The sequence below is a fragment of the Mustela nivalis genome (assembly GCF_964662115.1).
Source record: "Mustela nivalis genome assembly, chromosome: 2".
NCBI classification, from domain to species: domain Eukaryota; kingdom Metazoa; phylum Chordata; class Mammalia; order Carnivora; family Mustelidae; genus Mustela; species Mustela nivalis.
This window is the reverse complement of record NC_139021.1, coordinates 34,705,281-34,729,971: the sequence shown is the minus strand read 5'-3', so window position 1 is coordinate 34,729,971 and position 24,691 is coordinate 34,705,281. Positions and strand designations below refer to the sequence as shown.

Below are 24,691 nucleotides of genomic sequence, written 5' to 3'. Positions count from 1 at the left end.
GGCTCAATCCCAGGACCCTGGGATCATGACCTGAGCCAAAGGCAGAGGCTTTAACCCACTGAGCCCAGGCACCCCTACAATTGATTTTCTATGTTTATTTTATATCCTGCAACGTAGCTGAACTCACTTTTTAGTTCTAGTTTTTTGGTTTTTTTTTTTGTAGATTCCACTGGATGTTTTTCATGCCATCTGCAAATAGAAGCAATTTTATTTCTTGCTTTCAGATCTATATGTCTTTATTTTCTCTTCTTATTTTATTATACTGTATAGAACTTCCAGTGGTATGTTGAATAGGAATAATGAGAAAGGATATCCTTGTCTTGCTCCTGATATTACGGGGAAAGGATTCAGTCTTTCACTACTAAGTATGCTGTTAGCTACAAGTGTTTGATATTCTTAAATCAATATTAAGAAGCTCCCCTCTATTCCTATTTTTCTGAGGCTTTTTTTAAAATCATGAATTACTGAATTTTGTTGAATAATTTTTCTGCTTCAATTAGCACAATTGTGATTTTTTTCTTTAGACTGTTTACACAGTGGAGTATACTGTTGATTTTCAAATACTTTTTAAATATTATTTATTTACTTGACAGAGACAGAGAGAGAAAGAGCACAAGCAGGGACAGTGGCAGGCAGAGGGAGAGGGAGAAGTAGGCTCTCCTCAGAGCAGTGAGCCTGACATGGGTCTTGTCTTGATCCCAGGACCCTGGGATCATGACCAGGGCTGAAGGCAGACACTTAACTGACCAACCCACCCAGGCACCCTGATTTTCAAATGCTGAATGAGCCTTGCATCCCCAGAATAAATTCCACATGGTCAGGATATATAATTATTTGTATATATTGCTGAGTGGTATTTGCTAATATTTTATTAGGGAGTTTTGCATATATCTTCATGAGAGCCATTAGTCTCTAGTTTTCTTATGTTGTACTGTCTTTTTCTAGTGTTGGTATCAGAGTAGCCTCATAAAATGAATTAGTAAGTGTTCTTCTATTTTCTGGAAGAGATTTAAAGGGTTGATGTTATTCTTCTTTAAATATTTGGTAGAATTTTCCAGTGAAACCAACAGGGTCTGGAATTTTCTGTTTTGAAAGTTTCTAATTACTAATTAAATTTTCTTAGTTGTAAGGCTATTCAAATTATCAGTCTTTAATTGTGTGAGTTGTGGTAGTTGTGCTTTTGGGAAACTGATCTGCTTCAAATAAGTCACAAAATTTATATGTGTAGAGTTGTTTGACATATTCCTTTATTATTATTTTTGATGTCTGCAGGTCTGTTGTGATGGTAAGTCTTTTTTATTCCAGATACTGGTAATTTGTGTTTTCTCTCAGTGTGTAAGAGCGTTCTCAATTTTGTTGATTTTTTCAAAGAATCAGTTTTGGGTTTAATCTATTCTCTCTATTTTTTTTTTTCAATTTTATTGAGTTCTGCTCTTTATCATTATTTCCTTATGCTCGATTTAAGTCCATTTGTTCTTTTTTGCAAGTTTTTTTTTAAACTAGTTTTTGTTTAAACTAGTTTTAGTCAGGATGAGAATTTTGATTATTAACTTGGGATATTTCCTCTTTTCCATCATATTTAGTGTTACAAAATTTCCTCTCAGAACTGCTTTAGCTGAACCTCACAAATTTTGATCTGTTGTATGTTCGTTTTCATTTACTCCAATGTACTTTAAAAAAATGCCCTTTTAATTCCTCTTTGACCCACAGATGGTTTTAGAAGTTTGTTTCAGTTCCAACTATTGAGATTTTCCTGTCCTTTTTCCATTTTTGATTTCTAGTTTGATTCCACTGTAGTCAGAGAATACACTCTGTATGATTTTGATTCTTTTAAGTTGAGGTTTGTTTTATGGCTTATGGCCTATACTGGCATATATTTTGTGGTGCTTGAAAAGAATGTCTTTTCTGCTGTTGCTGGGTAGATTCTATAAATGTAAATTAGATCTGGCTGATTGATAGTGTTGCTGTTCTCTGTACTTGCTGGTTTTCTGTCAGTTGTTCTATGAATTGTTAAAAGAAGTGTGTTGAGATTTCCAACTCTAATTATGGACTTGTCAATTTCTTCAGACTTATCAGTTTTTGTTTCACATAATTTGCCCTACTGTTTGGTACATATTTAGGATTTGCATGCAAAGTATTACGTTTGCTGTCTTTTTGGTGGATTGATCCTTCTATCATTATGTAGTGTCCCTCTGTCCTTGATCATTTTGTTTGTTCAGCAGTCCTTACCTGATCTTAATATAGCTGCTCCTGCTTTCTTCTGATTAATGTTTGCATGATATATCTTTTTCTATCATTTTACTTTCACCCTCCTATATTGTATTTGACAGTAGTTTCTTGTAGATAGCATATTGTTGGGTCACTTTTTTAAAGGAAGTTCTACACCCAATGTGGGGCTTGAACTCATAAGAGTCACATGCTCTACCAGTTAAGTCAGCCAGGTCCCCTTCCTTGGATCTTTTTAAAATCTATCATGTCAACCTCTGTATTATAATTTGTATACTTAGGTCATTTACACTTAATATAATTACTGACATACTTGGATTATATTCTACCATATTATTTTCTGTTTATTCTTTATTTTCTCTTTCCTTATGTTCATTTTTCAGTCATTTTGTGGATATGTGAATGCTTTTTAGAATTCAATTTTTATTTATCTTTAGTTTTTTTAGTATATCTCTTGGTATAGCTTTTTAATGGTTGCTCTTGATATTCCCTTAAATATGCATAACTTTCCAGAGTCCATTGTTTTCAGTATTCTATCACTTCACTTAGAATCCTTACCTCCCTTTATATCCTTCTACTCTTCCTCATTTATAAAATAACTTTCTTAAATATTTCCTTTATGTACATTGATAGTCACATCAGACAGTGTTATGTTTTTGCTTCAATCATCTAATTTAGAAAACTTAAGAGAAGTAAAGTTTATTGTATTTATCCCTATTTTTACTCTTTGTTTTATTCTTTCTTCCATACTGATGTTCCCTCTTCCATCACTTCTTTTTTGTTTAGAGAAATTCTTTTAGCCATTTTTTAAAGATGAGCTTGTTGGTGACACATTTCTACGTAGTCCTTCAGCTGAAAATGTCTTGATTTCCCCTTCATTTCTGAAGGATATTTTCACTGTTCGGGCTGACAGTTCTTTTCTTTCAACATTTGAAAATTTTCTGCCATTTACTTCTGGCCTCCATGCTTTTTGATGGGAAATTCACTGTCATTCTAATTTTTTTGCCTTATAAATAAGGTCTCATTTCTCTCTTGCTGCTTTAAAATCTTTTCTTTGAGTTTATTTTTCAGAAGTTTGACTGAAATATGTCTTAGTGTGGATTTTTGAGGGTAATCCTGTTTGGGGTTATAATCCACTTTTTGACACTATAGGTCTCTTTCTTTTGCCAAACTTGAAAACTTTCAGCAATTGTTTCTTCAAATACTTTTTTTTAGCCTTGTCCTCCTTTTTCTCTCCTTCCAGGATGTTGATGATACATATGCTATACAATTTTTATATTCCCTTAGGTCCTGAAGGCCCTGTTTGTTTGTTTTTTTTTTCTTTCCCCCTTCCTCCATTTTCAGTCTATTTTCTCTGTTGTTCAGATTGGGTAATTTCTATTATTTTATCTGTAAGTTCACTGAATCTTTCCTCTGTTTCTTCCATTCCATTGTTGAGCCCACCCACTAAATATTTTTCACTTCATTTATTACATTTTTCAATTTCTAGGAAGCTGAAAAAGACAGTAAAATTTTAAAGAACACAAAAATCAAGCCAAAACATTTTTTTTTTTTTGAAGTTGCAAAAAGAAACAACTCTTTTCTCCTTCCTACGAAATGAATACATTGATGTACAGACAAGGAGTTCAATGTCCATGCAGATTGATAAGGTCTTGCTCTTGAGAACATGTCCTGAGGGTTCCTCTCCAGAGCAATGTGGTTGTTCTGGGCATAAGTGACAGCCAGAGACAGGGCAGGCAGTTGAGGCAGGAACAAGCAATGCTTTAGTATTAAGCTGTAACATACTACAGTACTATGGTGATATAGAGCTTTCTTCCTCCGGCCTTTACAGTCCTAACTCTACCCCTCCTTATTTTAACCCTCTCCTCAGATCCTTTACTCTTTGCATGGATTTTTACATTTTTCTCTTCTCTGGCATCATCTTCCTCTAGCATCCTTCTTGTTTACCGCGTTTACCAACACTTTTTACTGTTTACCTGTTACCTTACCAACACTTTTTACCCGTTTTAACTTTTACCTGTCTACCAACACTTCGTGTGTGTAGTATGACATTTTGTGCATGTGTTGATCCCCTGACTCAGCTCCTTGACTGGGGCTCTTGCCTGGCTAAACACCACCTACACATTTTAATGGGTTTACTTTATCAGTGCTTGTAGAATACAGATCTTTATTTCTTCTCTTCAAGGTGGGGGTGGGGGAAATTGATTTTCAAGGTCCATAGCCTCCTCTCTCTAGGGGATGTTTCTGTGAGATCACCAGCTGCTTCCTGTACATGCTACTTCCATCCCAAGCCCAGCACGTGGAGGCAGGAAGAGAAATGGGTGGGAGGACAAATTAACACTGAAAAGCTTGATAAATACTAACAGCAAATACTAAAAATAACTAGGCAGAAGTAGTCTACTTTTAGGAATTTCATTTGTGCCTTTGTACTGGGGACGAGGAGGAGGGAGAGAAAGAGGGCTGTGGAAAAGGGGCTGGAAATGTTCATGTTCTCTGGAGGTGGAGGCACTAAGAGTTTCCCGGGGCTGGCAGCACCACCCCACCCCCTCCCTGAAATAACTTTCTCAGCTTTCTCAGGCTTCCACAGTTCTGCAAATGGCTCCCTCCTTGTGCCGCAAATGGCATGTCTGTTCTTGACAGCAGAGAGGAAAAGCAGCTAAGAGGTTACAGGCTGCTTTGCTCCTCAACTTCATGCTCTCCCAGCTGTAGAATAGTCTGGCCATCTTTTGACCTCAGCTCCCTAGAGTAGAGCAGGGTCAGGATCAGTACTGTGTCACTTGTATGTCTCTGAGTCCCTGGTATGCTGGGTGTGACATGACACATGGTGGATACAGGATCTCACAGACTAGGAATTCCACATGTTCCTCCCAAATGACTTTTATATAACATGAGGGAAATAAATGGTTCCCACTTGGATGAATTATATGCACTTTTGGGCTCTGCATCATATCTGTCCCATGCAATTAGCAAACAGGGAGTATCTTGAGCCCGAGTCTTCCCTCGTGTTCCCCTAATCCTTCCTCCACAACATGTAATCTCAATTGCACAATCAGACAGCAGAAAGAAATAAAAGCCTTCCTTCCTCTTCCCTACTCTCAAAATTTCCACATCTTTATCTCCCCCTCCTTCTTTCATGACTTGGATGAGGAGGGCGCATCCTCCATACAAAGGTTAATCCCTCCATTTCTGTCCTGATTCTCCCCTCCAGCATCATCCACAGCTTACTCCATTTCTTAACCCCATCAACCCTCCTACATCTTCAGAATGCCACTAGCCTGGGCTCCTCAGAGGCTGGAAAACAGCCCTGGCCTTTCTGATCCTGAAAACCTGTCTTCTATTTTGTTTTTCTTTACCATCTCATATCTCCCTTCTGTTCTCCATCACAATTTCTAAAAGAGTCATCTACATGGATTATTTCCATCTCCCTTACTTTACTCCTTAACCCTTGTAACCAGACCTCCATCTGCTTTCTCAAAGGTTCCTAATGAGTTTCATGTTGCCAAATGCAATGGCCTTCACCTTTTTGTTCAGCTCTTTGGAAACCCACTCTACCCTTTGATTTTGTGATAGTACAATATCCTAGTTTTCCTGGGATCTATCTGTCTACTCCTAGGCTCTTCTACTATCTCCTCCTCTTCTGACCATCCCATAATTATAGGCCATTCCCATAGTCAAAGGTTGCCAGATTTAGCAAATAAAATATAGAACATTCTATCAAATTTGAATTTTAAACCAACAACATATATATATGTTTTTTAGTATTGGTATGCCAAATATTGTGTGGAATAATCTTATACTAACACATGATTCTTTGTTGAATTGAAATTCAATCTTAACTGAGCATCCTATATTTTATCTGGCAACTCCACCATAGTTGTTTCTTCAACACTCATCTCCTTTCTCTAAATTCCTCCCTTAAGATGTTTTTGATGCCCAGGCTTCAAAGATTTTCTTTCATCAGATAATTTCTAAACTTCTATCTCCAGCAGTTTCCTCTCTCTCTCTCTCTCTCTCTCATGCACTCCTCTGTTTTCTCCTGGATATTTTATAATATATAAATTCATTTTATGTAAAACCAAACTTAGTATTTTTGACCCTAAAACCTACTTCTCTGCCTGGCTTCTCTATTTCTACTAATACCTCTCTACCTCTCAGTCACCTCAACTCCAAATCCAGAACCCCTTCTTAATCAAGTGCCTGAATATTGGTTAATTTTACTACTTTCACTGTCTTTCTTCCCATTCCCATGGATACAACTAACTAGAGGTCCATGTCATCTCTGGGGACTACCAAGCATACTAGGCTACTGAAATTGCCTTCTGATTAGTCCCCTTACTTCTATTTTCATCCACCCTTCATCTCTCCACACTCAATTAATATCCTAACTAAAGCACAGGTATGGGTATGCCATTTCCTCGATCAAGGAAGTTTTTACTGGCTCCTAGTTAAAGTTCAAACTCCCTAGCCAGCATTCAGAGTCTTCCATAAGTTGATCTTTCTCTTCTTTATCTCCCTGTTGTCTCCTATATGCACCCCAATCTTAAGGCACATCAGAACACCATGTCTGGGGCTTTCCTGTCCCTGCTCACACTCCAATTTATAAGTAGCTACTTTGAGGGGGACTCTTAAATTTCCTGCATATAGAGATGCTCACTAAATGCTTGTTGAATATGTGAAGTCAGTTATCCATATTAACAAAAATGGAAGTAATTAAATCCACAAACCATTTATGTGATAATACTAATGAATGCATTTTTCAGCAAACACATTTTTTCCTTCTACCAGTTACGGGAAATATCAAACTCTCATAAATATCTCATGCCTTTTGATGTCAAGTCACAACTAGACTCTCACAGAGGACCCACAAGGGCACAGACAGACACAGATCTCACCCACTCTTTGCTGTCTCTCTTGATTTACTTTTTGATCTCTGATACCTTCCCCATTTCCCCCGGTTCTACAAATGAAAGATTATAATATTCTCTGTAAATGTTCTTGAATTCTCTGTTACATAAATTTCCAAATGACTATATTCTAAACTGTTGCCAACCCCATATACTGATCCAACAACATCTGATTGCTTTAAAAATCTAAATCAGAGATCCACATCAGGCTAGATCCTAAATACTTTCAGGTTTGCAAACCATATGGTCTCTGTTGCAATTACTCAGCTCTGGCATTGTGGCCCCAAAGTAGCCACTGATGACACAAAAACAAATGAGCAGGTCTGTGTGCCAATAAAACTTTACTACAAAAACAGGCAGTTGGCCTGTGGGTCATTGTTTGATGATAACCCCCTCTCCCAACATCAGTCACGCTTCTGATAAACCATTTACTTCATGTTTTCTTTCCAAACTGTATTTCACTGTGGTAATCTCTTAATTGGAAAGAAGCCTGGGATTTTACCTGATACAGCCTTTTTTCCCCCACACACAATTATACTGAAACCAAACTCAAGACCCCAAAGTGGGTGGGGGAAATACAAAGTGGGAACCTGAAGCCAGCTCTGGGACTTTCTTCTCAGCCCAGTGGACATCACCCCAGGGTGGGGACAGGATGAGGCAAGTGGGGTGAATAGCATAGTCTCTTTGGGCACAAATCTTAAAGAGGCACCAAAAAACCTCAGTAATCAAAATACATAATACTTTAATGCAATATTTTAAAAACCAAAAACATCCACAATGAACAAAGCATCATTACTTATTTAAGTAAAGACATGATCACTATTACTGATTTTTTCTTTAGTCTCGGCCTCTAACGTGGCTCTGCATAGCAATGTTTCTGATCCTATCTTTATTTAAAATGTTGATATTTTGTTCATCATGAATTTTTTTGCATTAATTTTGATTTAAAACATAATGTATTCAAACTTATTTATCTAGATTATGGAATTTTACAATGCCCTCTTCAATTTTGTACTAAAGTGACTGCCATAGTCACCTCCCTCCCCATCCCTTAGAATCAAGCCCATGTAGCCTTTTGCATTATCAAAGTCCATGCCCATTTCAGAGAATGATGTACATCTCTTTAATGTTACCTTTCAACTAGGTCATTCCTCTTGGCTGCTTTGATACCATTTTAGTCATTGGATCTGCCACATACACAGGTGGATTTGAAACATGTGGAAAATCTGGTACCAGACTCGAATCACTATTTTTTTAAAAATATTTTATTTATTTATTTGACAGAGAAAGAGGGAACACAAGCAGGGGGAGGAGGAGAGGAAGAAGCAGGCTTCTTGCTGAGCAGGGAGCCTGAGGTAGGGCTCGATCCCAGGACCCTGGGATCATGACCTGAGATGAAGGCAGTTGCTTAACGACTGAGCTACTGAGGCGCCCCTCCAGAGTCACTTCTTAAGAGACATATTAAGATGACAGGGAACTAACACATACCAAGTGCCAAGTGGTACTGTGCTAATGAACTTTATATGCATCATTTCATTTAATCTTCACAACAATCTCATGAGGTTTGATTATATTCTTTTTGACTCATTATTTCTTTTGAAACAGAGGCTCAGATAAAATGAGATTATAGAAAATGCTAAAGCTAGGATGAAGCTTTCTGCTACCTCACATTATCTGTCAAGAAGCTGACATTCTGGACATGGTTAAGGTACTTTCATGCCTTCCTACCTTATATTTGTACAGAACCACTCTCATTTTTAAAGAGCTTTCAAATGCTTCATCTCATATGAGCTTTATTATAACCGTAGGTGAAAATCTTATATTTTAAGGATACTTATTTACTTATTTATTTATTTATTTATTTAGCGAGAGCATGAGTCAGAGGGAAGGGGGCTGGAAGGACAGAGGGAGACAGAGACTCTCAAGCAGATGTGGGGCTTGATCTCATGAGCCCGAGATCATTACCTGAGCCAAAATCAAGAGTCAAGACACTGAACTGATTGAGCTACCCGGGTGCCCTGAAAATCTCATATTTTAGATGTGCTAGCCATCAAATACATTATATGAGTGAGAACATATTCAGAAACATTAAGTGACATAACACAAGGTCATCAGCTAATAAGTGGCAAAACTAGAATTAAAACCCCAGATCCTCTGAGGTCTGGTGAGTTTTCATTATATCCTTTGCAATCCAGAGGAACATACCCAACATCGGTATCTTTGACCCAATATTATCCATGTTCAGATCTCAGTGAGTAACCTAAGGAACAGTATCTGGGAAATAGGAAGAAATTAGCACATGTGGGAAGAAAGCTAAAGTACGGAATACTATCTATCCTGATGAGGAGGGTCTGGGTCTGAAAAAAACAGGGACATCAGAAACAGAGAAGGTTACCTATGGGCTCAGGGGTTTAAAGGAGTATAGGGGACATTAGGAGCCTCTGGAAGGATGGTACCATGAAGAGGCTTAGAAGGGAAACATCAACCTTTAATGGCTTCTCCTCTGCCAAATGTCATTCCTCTTGGGCCTAGGAGTCATTGTAATTATAATCAAAGCAACTTCTTTTTTTTTTTTTTTTTAAGATTTTATTTATTTATTTGACAGACAGAGATCACAAGTAGACAGACAGGTAGGCAGAGGCGGGGGGAAGCAGGCTCCCTGCTGAGCAGAGAGCCAGATGTGGGGCTCTATCCCAGGACCCTGAGACCATGACCTGAGCTGAAGCCAGAGGCTTAACCCACTGAGCCATCAAGGCACCGCTCAAAGCTCAAACTTCTGTTCAAATGCCCCAACCTTTCCAGATTCCATGCTACAAGAAAGCAAAGGAATAATTTTCAACTTTCAGTTACTATACATGCCACCATGATTTTGTGATCAAAAGGAGCATCACACAAGACACTGTGGAGACCATTCAGATGGGCGAGAAAAATCAGACCAAAGGGAGGACAGGATACAGGAGCAGAGGAGAGGGGCATGAGACATTAGGACATCATTTCCAACCCACAGCTGGGGACAAAATGGCAGGGACTCCATTTTAGAAAGAAATCACATTTCATGTTACTCCAGGCAACTTCCAAGGAGGCATCAGCCCACATAAGAAGTCACACCTGATATTATATCTCTATAACAAGATGCACAACGGGCACTCTCAAGTGTTTAAAATACTTGAAAGTGCAAAGTTTCACAGTGAGTCACAAGTTCATAAGAGCTACGTGCTTCTTTCATTGGGGAGAGGCTATACCATGCTGGGATTCCAGAGGGCAACATGGCTTCCCCACTCTTCAAAACAGAACAGCTCAAACCATCCTCTGACAATTTTAACTACAGAGGAACAGAAAACACCCCAGGCAGAGAGTGAGAGACCAATTTTGTAAACAGCAGGATGGCAAGGTATAAACAAGAATGGAAAGAAAACATTCAACTTATTAAAAAAAAAAAATCACTGCAATTGACAAGGATAATAAGATGGGAATAAATTCACTCTCAAATATCATGGAACAACAAAAGCTCAGAGAAGTGTTAAATCACAAGCCAGGCGGCTGGAGGAATTTGCAAGGATCCATTCCCATCTGCCAACTCGTCCCTTTTGGCACCAGGCTGGATGGCACAGACTCCTCTTCCAGCTTCACAAGCTTGGGGGTTGTTTTTTGGTTTTGGTTTTTCCTTCCATGCAGCACAACCAGCATTTTCAAGGCTGGTGCCATTTTCCCAAGTCACATCTTTCTTCTTCTCTGACCCCACAAACGAAGTTGCTTTGGAGAACCACACACCGCAATATTTCCATCTTTCATTTGACTGAGTCATGTTCTTGCATGCAAGGAAAATACGTTCACATATTTATATTAAATCATAGTAAGTCTTTTATATAATCACTTGTATTGTTGGAAGACATAATGCAGCCAAAGACCAGCATCTTCTGTCCTTTCAACCATTCTACCAGTAATTAAGTGCTGAACACATATTCTCAACAGCAGCCTAGGGTAACAGAATGAGTTGGGTCCTGGCTTTAAGGACCACACAGTCCAATGGAGGAGACAGACTCAAAAATAAATAATTCAGAAAAGGGGTGAAGCTCCCTTAATCCTCCTCTGATATTTTTTCCACTCCCCAGCAGTCTTCTTCCAAGCCAAATATGCCTCTGTAGGCCAAGTGATCAGAGGATTGAGTAGCTATGGCTAAGCAAGCACAGATAGATATTGAACAGACTCATGTTTTCCTGTGAGAAAAGGAAGTCCTTTCTACAAAGTTCTCTTTCATCTTCCTCCACCTCCATCAATGCCTTGCTTTACAAACCTGTTCTCAACCTCAGACTTCCAAACTGCCTTGTTGGATTTAAAATCTTCTCTAGCTCTAGTTACTATTTTTGATGGCACCCATGTCACACATACTTATTATATGCCAAGAATGGCCCATATAGTAGCTTGTTGAACTTTCATAAAAACCTCAGGGTGGGCTTCGCTTTTGTTTGTTTAAGACTTATTTTTAAGTAATCTCTATACCCAACGTGGGGCTCAAACTTACAGCCCTGAGATCAAGGGTCACACGCTCTACTGGCTGAGCCAGCCAGGCATCTCTCAGGATGGGCTTTGCTATCCTGGTGTTACAGAGGACAGAAATGAATCTCAGAAAAATTTGGGGACTTGCACAAGGGCATAAAACTGATCAGTTGAAAAACTGATATTAGAAGGCAGGACTGTGTGATTAAACAGATTCTTAAACAGTACACTAGTCCGCCTTGGCAGGCATGCGTAGTCCAACTCCCCTGCTTGGTTATTCACACCGTAAGGACAGAGGTTAGCATTTCCATTTTTTTTAACAGTCCCTAGGCAGGGTGGGACTATGAGCAGGCAGAGTAGGCATCTGCTTGTGTGATGTGATTTAAGGGAAGCTGGACAAGGATGGGTTAAAAATATCTCCACCATTGCCCAGCAGAGTGCCTGGACTTTTACCATCGGAGGTGCGTTACTTTTGGCCTGAAGTCTTTCTGGTCTCCAGGGTTGCTTTATTAGAACATGGTTGCCGTAAGAGGAGTCATACTCAGCTGAGATCTCAGTGAGGGTCAGGGCCTCAGAGCATGAGTCACAGGAGTGATGCCCAGAAAGGAGACTGGCAGCTCCCAGTGGGTACAGTGGTCCTGAGGGGACAATGGAAGGTTCTGAAGACAGGAGTGGGCATTTTGTTGGACTGGGCCCCCAGCAAGGAGGGAGGCAAATGGAAGGTGTATAATTCCTTTGGTTTGAGGAAACACCATTTGATCAGGTGTAAGAGTTGCAGGCATGGGGCATGGTGGCCGGTGGGCATCAATCGCTCAGGAACCCGCGCCTTGTGAAGGCATAAAAGACAAGGCAGTGGAATCCTTGCCCTCAAAGAGCTTACAGTCTCTCTGTGGAAGGTAACTGTCAATAGCAAACAATGGGTGTGTAAGACAAGACAGGAATGACCAAGCACAGACATATGCGTGTAACAGGAAACCGGGGAAAAGAAGATCTCAGTGTGGAAGAAGGCAGTTTCAGCTTCATTGGGGGTACACGGGGCTCCCAGAGCAGTACCAAATAGAGACTGAATGACTCGGCGAGAGCCTAGCTTATGCCAAAAGACCAAGTCGGCCACAACCAATTGCTACCTCACCCCTCTAAACCAGGAAGTCCACCCCGGATTTGATCACCATGAGGCACAATGATGTTAGGATGATCTAGAAACAAAATCTGAAAACAGTTGTAATGTACAGAGATACTATTTAGAAAATATATTACTGCAAGTTAAGTCCAGCTTTTTAAATGAAAAGCTCTAATGGTTGTTCCAATCATAATAAATAAATCCAGAATTTCAGTAATAGGTGAAAGTATAGGATTTATATACTAAAACAGATGGCAAAGGCAAGTCTCAGTCTTTCTGAAACTGAGGGAAAGAGAGCCGATGACTATCATGGGCCAACAACCTTGGCAAATCCCAAGACCTTCCACTGAATTCAGCTCTGATAAAGAACAGCTTTATCCTGTGACCTTCCAGCAAACGCTAAATGCTCTTCTTCTGGGCTTTCCCTGAATACTTCCTTCACAAGCAGGAAAGGTTACTTCTATTTACTCTAACTTATCTGGTATTTTTTTTTTTTTTAAAGATCCCTTTATTTAATTCTCACAAAGAAAACAACCCGAAGGAAGAAAGGAAGGAAGAAAGCAAGTAAGCTTTGACCTTTCTATGCTAAATGAATGATTTTTACTGATAGCTATAGGTGATTATGTTCTCACCCTGCTGAATAGCAACCCTTTGTATACCTGGCCCAAGAGAAACCAAGAGCTACAGCCTAAGGCTTGCTTGTGAGCCAAGCAGTGAAAAGAAAACAATAGAGGTAGAAAGACGTGAAAAAGAGGTAAAGGATGCAAGAGAGGAGGACCCACAAGAAATCCTTCCTCCTTTGAATTTCTTAATTGAATTATTGCAATATATATACTTCCTTTTCACTTCAGCTTGGTTGCTAATAAGCCTCCTTTCCACAAGTTGCCTGTTTTCAAGGCAGCTGCATATTGGAGACACAAGCAGCAAAGGTCTCTGGCTCAGTCCACTAATAGGTTTGTATTGATCTCTGTGGAGATGCACAGACCCAGCCATCACATGATACAAACCCGGAGTTAGAAACGGGATCTAACAAACAATACATGTGCTTTATTTCCAGATGTAAGCAGCAACTTGGCAACTATTCCTCCAATGCCAAAAAGCTAGGCTTTCTGGAACATTTGGTGTTACAAGGGGCAATTTTTTTTTTTTTCTCAGATCCTGAAAATCTGGGTGGTGATTACAGCACTGGAGCAAAATGACAATACCAGTATTTCTGTATGTAACATTTTATGAGAAAAGCATTCCGAATCCAGAAAAACGAAGTCAGGGAAAATGAATATTTAATATATTTAAAATACACAAATTTTAAGCATCATGTAAAGCATAAAAATTAGTACCTAAACAATATCAACCTATTAATCATTATTAGTAGACCAAATTTTAAAACTTAAGTATTAAAAAACTACAGTCTCAAAAAAGAGAAAAATTAAGTCATGAAATGTTGAAAATGAGATCATATTATTTAAGCTTTCATGAGAGTTCTTAAAATGCAAAAATATTGTTGAAATTTTGTCCAGATTTCTTCACTGCTAATAAAAAAGAAAACACGAGTTAGGAAAATGTGATGTATTTATGAATGGTCTCCAAATATATTTTTCTGGCTCCTTCAGCTTGAATAACTGGAACTCTCATTTGATAACTTTGAGTAATATTTTTAAATTTTGCGAAATATTTTTAAAACATAATTATGGGCAGGGGAGGGGTTTGGGGTGGGGATGAAACTTATTTATTTCCTTCAAGATGTAGTTTGCTTGAAAATAAGAAGCCAGCCTTTGCCGTTTGTTCTCTTCTTTAGTTGGCTCATCTATGCCCAGCTGCCTGGATCTGTTTCAAAGCTCTCCTGTGGTAGTGCATATGCTCTAAGGCGATCCCCAACGAGCCAGGCCCTAGTGTGATCCTCTCTTCTAGGGAGAAGGCAGAGCCTGTGACCTGCTTCTAGCCAATAGACTAAGGCGAAGCCTACGGGAGAGTCACTCCCTTGATAAGATTACATCATGCAAGTCTCCACCTTAAAAGACTAGAGTAAGAGATTCTCCTGCGGCCTCTGAAGTCAGCTACCCTGAGAGAGGCAGGCAGCCCCACGGCCAGGAACTGTGAGCAACACCTAGGAGATGAGAGCACCCAGGTGACAGCAAGAAGACAGGGGACCTCAGTCCTCCAACCTTAACTGAATTCCACCAACAAGCACATGGACTTGGAAGAAAAAAGCTCCCAAAATGACCATAGCATAGTCAACCTCTTGATTATACCCTTATGAGACCTGGAACAGAGGACCCATCCAGATTCCTGATCCAAAGAAACTGTGGGATAATAATTATGTGTTCAATATATAACTAATGCACAAATCATAATACACTTGGAGCTCAAAAACTGTTATTCTTGGGGATAAAAAAAAAAAAAGGTTTGTGTTGCCAATTGTTATCTTCTTCCTCCACTTGGAGATAGCAGAAATACAGCAGAATGCTTTAGGGATATGTCTACCTTTATCCAATTCAAAACATTAATGTGGAATATAATTCTCTGTGTAGGATTCTCAAAATATAAATTAGTTAAATTTAGCATTTTTCAACATGGTATTATTTTGGTACTTAGAAAATGGAGAGTACACCTCCAAACCAGTTTTTTTTTTTTTTAATGTGCACGCTTCCTTATTTTTTTAAATAAATGTTTTATTTCAAACAGTTTTAGATTTGCAGAATTATCAGTATATGAAGAGTTCTTGTATATCCCTTACTCAGATTTTATCATTAACATCTTATATTACTATAGGACATTTTTCACAATTAATGAACTAACACTGATATACTATTAACTAAACTCTATAGTTTTCAGATTTCCTTGGTTTTTATAGTATTCAGATTTCCTTGGTTTTTACCTAATGTCCTTTGTCTGTTCAAGGATGTCCTTTTTACCTAATGTCCTTTGTCTGTTCAAGGATCCCATCCACAATGCCACATTTACAGTTAGTGGTCTTGTCTCAGGCTTCTCTTGGTTGTGACTGCCAGTATTTTTAATGACCTTGGTAGTTTTGAGGAATAGTAGTCAGGTATTCTGTAGGATGTACCTGTACTAAAATTTGTCTTTTGTTTTTATCACAAGGAGAGTGGGGTGAGGTGTTTTGGGGAAGAGGACCAGAGGTAAAGCATCAGTCTTATCACACCTTGTGAAGGACATGGACTATCAAGATGACCTATCACTGGGGAAGTTAATCCAGATGACCTGGCTTGAGATAGTGTTTGTCAAGTTCCTCTGTGGTATGTGGCTCTTCCCCAGCCCCCACCCCAACCCCTTTCCTACTGTACTCCTTGGAGGAAAATCGGGGTGTGCAACCCCCATGGGGAGTCATCCTTTACCTCCTGGAAAGCAGAGTATCTACATGGAGTATTTGGAATTATTCCACGTGGAAGATTTATCTGTTCTCTTCATATATATTTTTTTTTCTTAAGATTTTATTTATTTATTTGTCAGAGAGGCAGAGAGAGTACAGGCAGGCAGAATGGCAGGCAGAGGCAGAGGGAGAAGCAGGCATTCCGCGGAGCAAGGAGTCTGATGTGGGACTCGATCCCAGGATGCTGGGATTATGACCTAAGCCAAAAGCAGCCGCTTAACCGACTGAGCCACCCAGGTGCCCCTATTCTCTTCATATATTGATCTAATTATTAATATCTGAATATATATTGATTTTATTCTTTGGGTTATACCACTACTTTATTTTGTTGCTCCAAGTGTGTGGCTTTGGTGGTTGGGAGTACTTTTGTTAACTCCTATGTCCTTGTGACATACTTTGTGTCACACTGTTGTGAGGTGTTTTTTGCTTTGTTTTGTTTTTCATTTTTCTTTTAGCATTACCTTACTTTCTGGTACTACAAGATTCTCCAGGCTCATTCTGTGTATTTCTTGCCTTAGTCCTAAATCAGCTATTTCTCCAAGGAGCTTGGGTTCCTTTTACTGGAAAATAGTATTAAAAGCAAGATTTGGGCAGTAGGTGTGTTTATTGCTACTGAGGTGTCATTGCTTCCAGGCCAAACCAATTTTTGTCTCTAGACATGGGACCTTGGAATGTTCCTATATGCATCATGTATTTTAATTTATTCAACATTTTTACAAAGATTACTATGTGTCAGGCATTATTTGAAGCCTTTTGCTAATATTAACACATTTAATCCTTGTAAAAACCTCTGATCAAGATAGGTAGTATTAGTAGCCCCATTTTATAAATGAAAAAACTGGGATACTGAGAGGTTTAAACATGAGGCCAAAGTCATACAGCTAGTAAGTGGCAGAACCAGGAAATGAACCCAAGCACCTTGTTCCAGATTTGGGGGAATAACCAGCACACCACATTGCCTTACAGTGGCAAGGACCTCACGGAGAGGCAGATTAATGGATTAATGAGTCTACCTACATTCATTTCCAACCAATACCTATTATATGCCCATTAGGTGCTAAATTCTGGGCTAGATGTTAATTGGCTTAATGCCATTTGAGATACTTTCTTGGGCTACAGCCCAATTTAAAATGAAGGAAGAGGCTGTTGTAATGTCTCCTCCCCTGAGAGGACTCTGGCAGCTGCGAAGGATGAAGATGATGAAATGAAACCATTCCACTCAGGGGCTGCAAATACACTTTCTTCAGCTACAGGTAATATCCCAGGGTGAGAGGCAGTGCCTGCTTTATTTCATACCTTTCCGATATCTCTTCTGGAAAGAAAAGGTTAAAGAAAAGGTTTATTATCTTTTCCTATATATGAAACACCCAGTCATGATGCCACTGTTCACTGATAAAATATTTGAAATGGTCTTTTGTGAAAATCATTGAACAAAACTGAGATTTCCATTTACAGCTGACTGAAAGAAAATTTTAAATGTATACTTACTTTATGACGGTCACTAATGGGTGGTTCCCAGAGACCAAGCCGAGATAATCTGAAAGGAAACAGGCAAAATAACCATGCTGAATTGAAGTATCTGCAAGGATTACAATATTATTTTTCCCTGTACATTTAGTGGCAGAGCTCTGTGAAGCATCTCGTGACCTGGCTTTAGTTGCCAATAACACGTTTTGGGAACGGGAGGACAGGAGAGAGGGAGCTGGGTTTGGCAGAAAGGACTCACCTAGAAAAAGAAGGTGGAGGCTGACACAGTGGGGAATCTTGCACTGACCTCTTGCTGATATTTATAAATTCCTTGGAAGAGGACATGGATTCAAGGGAAGGGATAGTCAAGAATATGGACCTTCGTTTTTCAGGTCAAGAGCAAGGATCAAAAGAGCCACCTTCTAGATGTACCAAGGGTTAGGGGTATTCCAAAAGAATTAGCAAACCCAGTGCCTTAATGCTACAATAAGAAATCACAATATAATAGGTCAATAAATGGGAATAATGTAGTGATTAGATTCATAGGTCAGGGAAAAGGAATAATCAAAGGGTTTAGTCTGTGAGAAGCCAACTGAGTTTGGCTGAGTGGGTTTGATTGGGAAGACTTCAAGGAGGGGGTGTGATGCATTGAATCCCTTTGCCAATGGCCATGGGAGAGGGGTGGTCTTTCAGATTTTGTTTCTGGCATTTACAACCTCTCTCTGATTAAAAAAAAGTGCATTTGGGTATCTCTGGGGGTACCAGTGTAGACAATCTAATTAGTCCATCAGATAAAGTTTCAAAACTATCAACAGGGTCAAAGCCCTCTTGGGAAACTCACATCAATTAATTCTTAAATATCAAAGTATCACTTTTATCAGGAATTGGGCAATTGTTTGGATTTCTAAATAGCATCCTTTTTTAATTTAAAATATTGTAATAATTCAAGGAAAAGGTGTTCCAACTGACATGTTAGAAAAAAAATATTCTATCGATTTCAGTGTATTTGATGATATACCAATCATTGCAAAATGCATCTGTTAATATACCAAGGACTCATATTCCTGCAAGCATTTAACAAAGTATTGAATATACTTAAACCAGAACTAGGAGTTTTACCAAAGGGTTAATAGATTTGTCCCTTCAAACATAGACTAGAGGCAAAATATTTCAGTGTAAGGACCTCAGGCAGGTTATTAAACCTCTGGATGTTCCACAAATAATAGTTATAATGTTATTCTTAGTGCCAGCAATATAAGAATTCTGATCTAAGATAGGTTCTTAATGTTTTTCTTACTTATAATTACCTACACATTTTAATAATACAGATATTTAGAAGAGACTTTGGTTTAATAACATGTAACCTTTCCAAGCATGATTTTTTTTTAAGATTTTATTTATTTATTGGACAGACAGAGATCACAAGTAGGCAGAGAGGCAGACAGGGTGAGGGGGATGCGGAAGCAGGCTCCCCACTGAGCAGAGAACCTGATCGATCCCAGGACCTTGAGATCATGACCCAAGCCAAAGGCAGAGACTTAAGCCAGTGAGCCACCCAGGCACCCCTCCGAGCATGTTTTTTTTTAACTGGAAAAAAAAAAAAATCTGTGAAATGGCTTCTATATATTTTCCTTTATCTCATAGTTACTTTGTTGACATACAAACAGATTACAACTTGAAAAGGGGTATTTTATAGGTTTTCATTGTTAGGATGTGGAATCTAGTCAACATGAATTCGCAGTGTTTTACATTTTGAAATATAGTTGACTCCATTTCAGACTTTCCGATTTTACTGAAACAACAACAAAGGACACTTGGTTACAATGGCAAGGTAGATAAATGGGCAGTTAGTTACTAGAGCTGACCTGGCATAGGACGCCAACAGCTGTCGTTACTATCAGAGTGGACAGGCCATTAAAGACCAAGCTTGTTGGAACCATCTTAGTCAGTTGGGCTGAGACCAGGAGAAGAGAACATCACATGAAAGGTTTCAAAAGCTCTGCTTGCTCTCTAGGCCCCCAGACAGCTTTCATTGATCTGCGCATAGGAGTACATTGAAACACAGTCTGTCTTACCTATTTTTTCTCAGAGATTGCTAAAACACTGCTGGAGGTCGGTTGTGAAGGTAGATAGGAATGCAGCTGTAAATAATGAACAGGGTATAGAATCTATTTTTATATAATAGCAGCTTTCGTTGAGATATGCATAAGGGAAATTCTGTAGATCACATACGTATCTTGCTAATTTAAATGATCGCTTCAGGAAAACAAGGAGATAAGGTGCAAAGGACAGGAATTCTGGGGTCTCGTCCCGGCTTGGCCATCATAGCAGTCGCTTACTATTACTAGGCCTCTTTATACAGAAAAGCACATGTATTAACTCTAAAATCCCTTTCTGACATCCATTTCAAGTTGGCCCTTACTTTTCCTAGAAGAGCTCCATCAGGAAGTTTATGGTTGATGAGCAAATAAATACAGATGTAGCCAAATTTGGTTTTTCAGAAGCTTGAAGTGAATCTTCTTTTAATTCTGTCAGTACATGAAATAGTTACTTTATGTATTTTGGGTTGCATATAAAAATTTCAAGGCTTATGATATGAATGTCAGAGAACATTCAGATAAAAACTGCTTTGAAATGTTTTAAGTGTTGTATGAGGATACTGTTCAGTTACCAACACCAGTATTTCTAACTATCTTATCCGTCAGCCCTAACATCTACTCAAGTTAATGATGAATAAAATGGTTTCTGGTCTCAGTGTCGGTATCTAGTTTTTCAGATGCCAAAACATAGCATTTTCACTGAACAGTATATTGTGACATGAACTTGTAAATAGAATCAAATAGCTCTTTACATTTTCATTTTAATATGATTTAATAAGTCTAATAATTTGAATATCAGAATCCAACCCTCATTTTCCTCAGGAAGTGGAAAAGGCTTAATATTTATTCATCTAGAAAAAAAATGTGCCATGCTCCAAAACACAATTAAATTAGAAACAGATGATACTCATCCTCTCAGGGGCATTTAGCACATGCTAAATATATTCACAGCACAGTTGATCATTTATAAAACACAGCTACCATCGCGACCAGAGAGTCGTGTCCACGGCAGTTCATTCATGATCTAGAGTGAAAAGCCATGAATTTCACAAGGCTGGAGGCCACCTCAAAACAACAGGCAATCGATATTGCTCTGTTTTACAAAATGCTTAGTAAAAATATTTTAAAACATTCTATTCTCTTGTTTTCTACTTTTAGACTGAGTGCTTAAATGAGGATTAATCTAGTTCTCTCCACTTCAGTAAATATGAAAATCAAGCATGGAGGGAACAGGCTTAATAGGATTCTAGTTTCCATGAAAGGATCATTGTTTGTGCCCTTGTTCCTCATGGCACAACTTCACTTATACAAGGTGCTGTCCGGAGCTGCTTTCAGAGGCCATGATTCATTCTGATGCCATGACTCTGTGACTCAAGTTGGGAGGAATGGATAGTATTCCCATTTCTTTCTTAAAGCTGGTCTTAAATTCAGAAAGCATGTTATGATTAAAAAAAATAAAAACAAAACAATAACAAAAAGAAGCCAAATTCATTCCAGGGGCGAGAGACAGGATAAATGGAGGTTATACAAATGTTTTTTTCTAGCCAACTGGTCAGTCAGCAACATTTATAGAGAACCTATAAGGGCAGAGCCCAGATGGAATTACTATCTGCAATGTCGCATGTGGGAGAATTGTAGGCTGGGTCACAAGCAGAAAAATACAATCATCTGATAGCCATACTATGGGTTTATCCATTCTTTCAACAAACATTTAGAGAGTATCCACCATGAGGCAGGGGCTAAGGGCTAGAAATGAATGCTACGACTTCACCTTTAAGATACTCACTCCTAGAGGGGAGAACCCAGCTAGTCATGCAGGATAGACAAGAAAACAAATAAAATAATCAAAATGTGAACAGTTGAATGACAGACTCACATAAATTTGAATTGCTGGTCTGAACGACACCTGCACACACACCTTGCTCCTTCCCTTTCTGATGGTTTTTCTCATTACTGCCTCCTCATGAGCACAGTCATCACTTCATGTCATACGTTTATTTGTTATTTTGGTTTTCTGCCTCCTTCCTTGAAGGCAAGAGATTTCTTTGGTTGACTGAGGTCAACCAGCCCCCAGAACAAGACTTAAAATATATAAGTAAATAATCATTATAGAAGTCATTCAAAAGAAGGTACGATTATCTGGAAAGTCGGGAGGCAGTGATATTGGGTGATTACAAAAGGGGATTACATTTTGGCAAAGAAGAAGTTGAAAGTCAGTCGAGAGAAGTTTGCTGGGCAGGTCCTCAGGGACCCCCAGCAATAGGTCCACGGAGCATGGACAATTTTGTCTGCCCAGTGTCCTGACCTCCTGGAACAGTCTCCCAGCTCCCTGTGGCTTTAATAGGGCAGCTGCTCCCAAACATCTACTCTTCTGACCAAGGGGGAGGAAGCAAACCAAGCTAGGCCAGCTGGTTCTCCCTCCCAAACCCTGAAGCCTGGACAAGAACAAGGAGCAAAGGCAGCCATGCCAGAAGCATCTCAGAAGGATGGCTTCCGTGTTCCGGCTTCTGAGACCTCAATTGCCCTGGTTCCTGTCGTCCCCAAAACCTGTTTGGTCAGCTCTTCCCTCAGCTCCTTAAGCTATTAATATCCTTCCAATTAACTTTTTTCCCCCCCTGGCTCTGGTAGTCTCAGTTTATTTCTGATGATTACATTCAAAGCGCTCTGTGACCACAGCTGATTAAAAGATGAATGTGGTTTGGGAAGACTCAGAATGAAGAATTTTTATTGAGCGCTCACCATGCGCAGGTACAGCTCTTTTTTTTTTTTAGCCAATTCAACCTCTACAACCATCTCCATGAGTACCTCTTCCCATTTGAACCGAGCCAAGCTCCCACTCTATACCAAGTGGCTGAGCCAGCATTTGACTCTACAGACCACAGTCTTAACAGTTCCCCACTGTCCTCCTGGGAAACACAATTTCGAGTGTGCAATAAGTAACTAGAAATGCCACTGGTGTCATGGTCGGGTTAGGGGAGTTCAGGTTAGGGGGTAGGTAGAGATGGGTATCCTTAGGGAGAGGGTAGAGTTAAGGGTAAGTGGCACTGACTTCCATGCTTGTAATTCAGGACTCTGACATTCCGAATTGTGGTATGACTCTTTTTTCCTAATTCATGAAAAAAATTAAGGAGAGTTTCCTAGTGAGAACTGCTAAAACAGGTGCCTGGAACAGGTGGCTCCAAAGTCTGAAAGATAGCTTAGCATAATTGCATATTTGTATTAATTAACCACCAGATAGATGTATATATGGAAGGGACTATAATCATATAAATACCTCTAATTAAACTTGACAAAATGTATCCCCAATTCAGCTTCCTCTTAGACTGATCCCAAAGATGCCCCCTCGCTACGCCACTGTTTTCATACATGAGGGGAAATGCAGTCACAGTGGAGAGACAGTGCTCTTCACCAATTATAGTCTAAAGCTCCTTCTCTTTAAAAATCTTACAAAAGGGACGCCTGGGTGGCTCAGTCAGTTGGTCAACTGCCTTCGGCTCAGGTCATGATCCTGGAGTCCCAGGATCGAGTCCCGCATCGGGCTCCCAGCTCCACGGGGAGTCTGCTTCTCCCTCTGACCTTCTCCTTGCTCCTGCTCTCTCTCACTGTCTCTCTCTCTCAAATAAATAAATAAAGTCTTTAAAAAAAAAAAAAATCTTACAAGAACGTTTGGCCCCATGGGCCAAATGGTAGGATTCTGAGCTTCTGAGCTCACGGTGCATCTGGCCAAGTCTGCTGTACCCCGACGATCGGAGGATCCTCTTCCTCCCACATCACTTCAAATAGGAAGCAGAAAAGGGTCCATGCTTTTGGTAAGTCAGGAGAGGTCAGGTCTTCAGATCCAGAGTCATGAAAATGTGCTGCCTCCCTCATGGAACACAGTGGAAACTGCACTGCAAGGTGCATTTGCATCACTCATCCCACTGGAGCTTAATGAAGTCTTGGCTCTACTCTATATCCCCGGCATAGAGATCAAAAGAGCGGCATCCAAACCATCCTCACTGGTACCAGTGTGTGGGGGTAGGAGGGAACAAGGCCCTCTGTGGCCAGGGTATCAACTGCCTTGGCCATCACTTTGACTTCTTCAACTCCAGGGAAGTGGTGGCATTGCTGCTCCAGCAGCCTCTATTTCTTTCTCTTGCAAGGCTTGCACAACTCCTTTTGGGGGGATTTCACCAGTGATGTTGTCTTATGAACTAGAAACTCCTTATCAGTGTCACATAATGAGGAGGAGAAGACTGTGCCCCAACGCCACCGTTTCTGGCACTGCTGAGCCTGAGGCCAGCCTGACTGTTCCATCAAATTTCTTTGTGAACCGCAAGGTCAGCTGGCCTATGGCAGATTAAGTACTTATGGTCTGTATTCCAAGGACCAGTGAACGAGCAAATCATCCCAAGGTGAAAATTGCTGCCTGGTGGGGATTTGCACTCACAAGAACCTGGTTGATGACCTACAACAGTTCCTTTATCTTTGGTCTGGACGCAGAACCAAAACTCCTCCAATGGATGAAGATCAGGCCTGTTGTCTCAAGGTTGACCAGGTCATGTTGGCAGCCCTAAAGCAACCCCAAAGTGGTGAGTGTGTATCTGAAGTCAGACACTCTACCAGAGAAAATCCAAGGAATTGCAGTGGAAAGCAAAAGAAATCTGGAGTCAGGGCTCTAGTAAAATGTGTGCATGACTTTATATCCTGAGCTATGAAATAGTCACAGACATTATTCAGCAAGAAATATGCACATGCATGACTTTTCTTATAGCAGATGACTTGAGTGACAATCAATAACCTTTCTTTTCTCCCTGACTCTCTCCCTTTCTTTGTTCCCCCCTTCCTCCTTTCCTCCCTTCCTTCCCTTTTTCCTCCTTTCTTTTTTCCTTCCTTCCTTCCATTTTCTTTTTTTCATTCTTTTCTTTACTCTTCTTTCTTTCCTTCTTTCTCCCCCTCTCTTCCTGTCTCTTCCATTTTCCTATTAGCACAACTACCTTCATTTATGGGT

General features: G+C 39.7%; 1 protein-coding gene across 2 annotated transcripts in view; it reads right to left on the bottom strand.

Annotated features, from left to right (window-relative positions):
• Window positions 1–24,691, bottom strand: part of NCALD (neurocalcin delta) — a 386,963-nt gene that overhangs the window by 159,736 nt on the left and 202,536 nt on the right. For both annotated transcript variants that reach the window (XM_082722759.1, XM_082722760.1), the window contains exon 3: window positions 17,624–17,672. The gene's annotated coding sequence lies outside the window, so the exon portion shown is untranslated. The remainder of the gene's footprint in view (window positions 1–17,623; window positions 17,673–24,691) is intronic.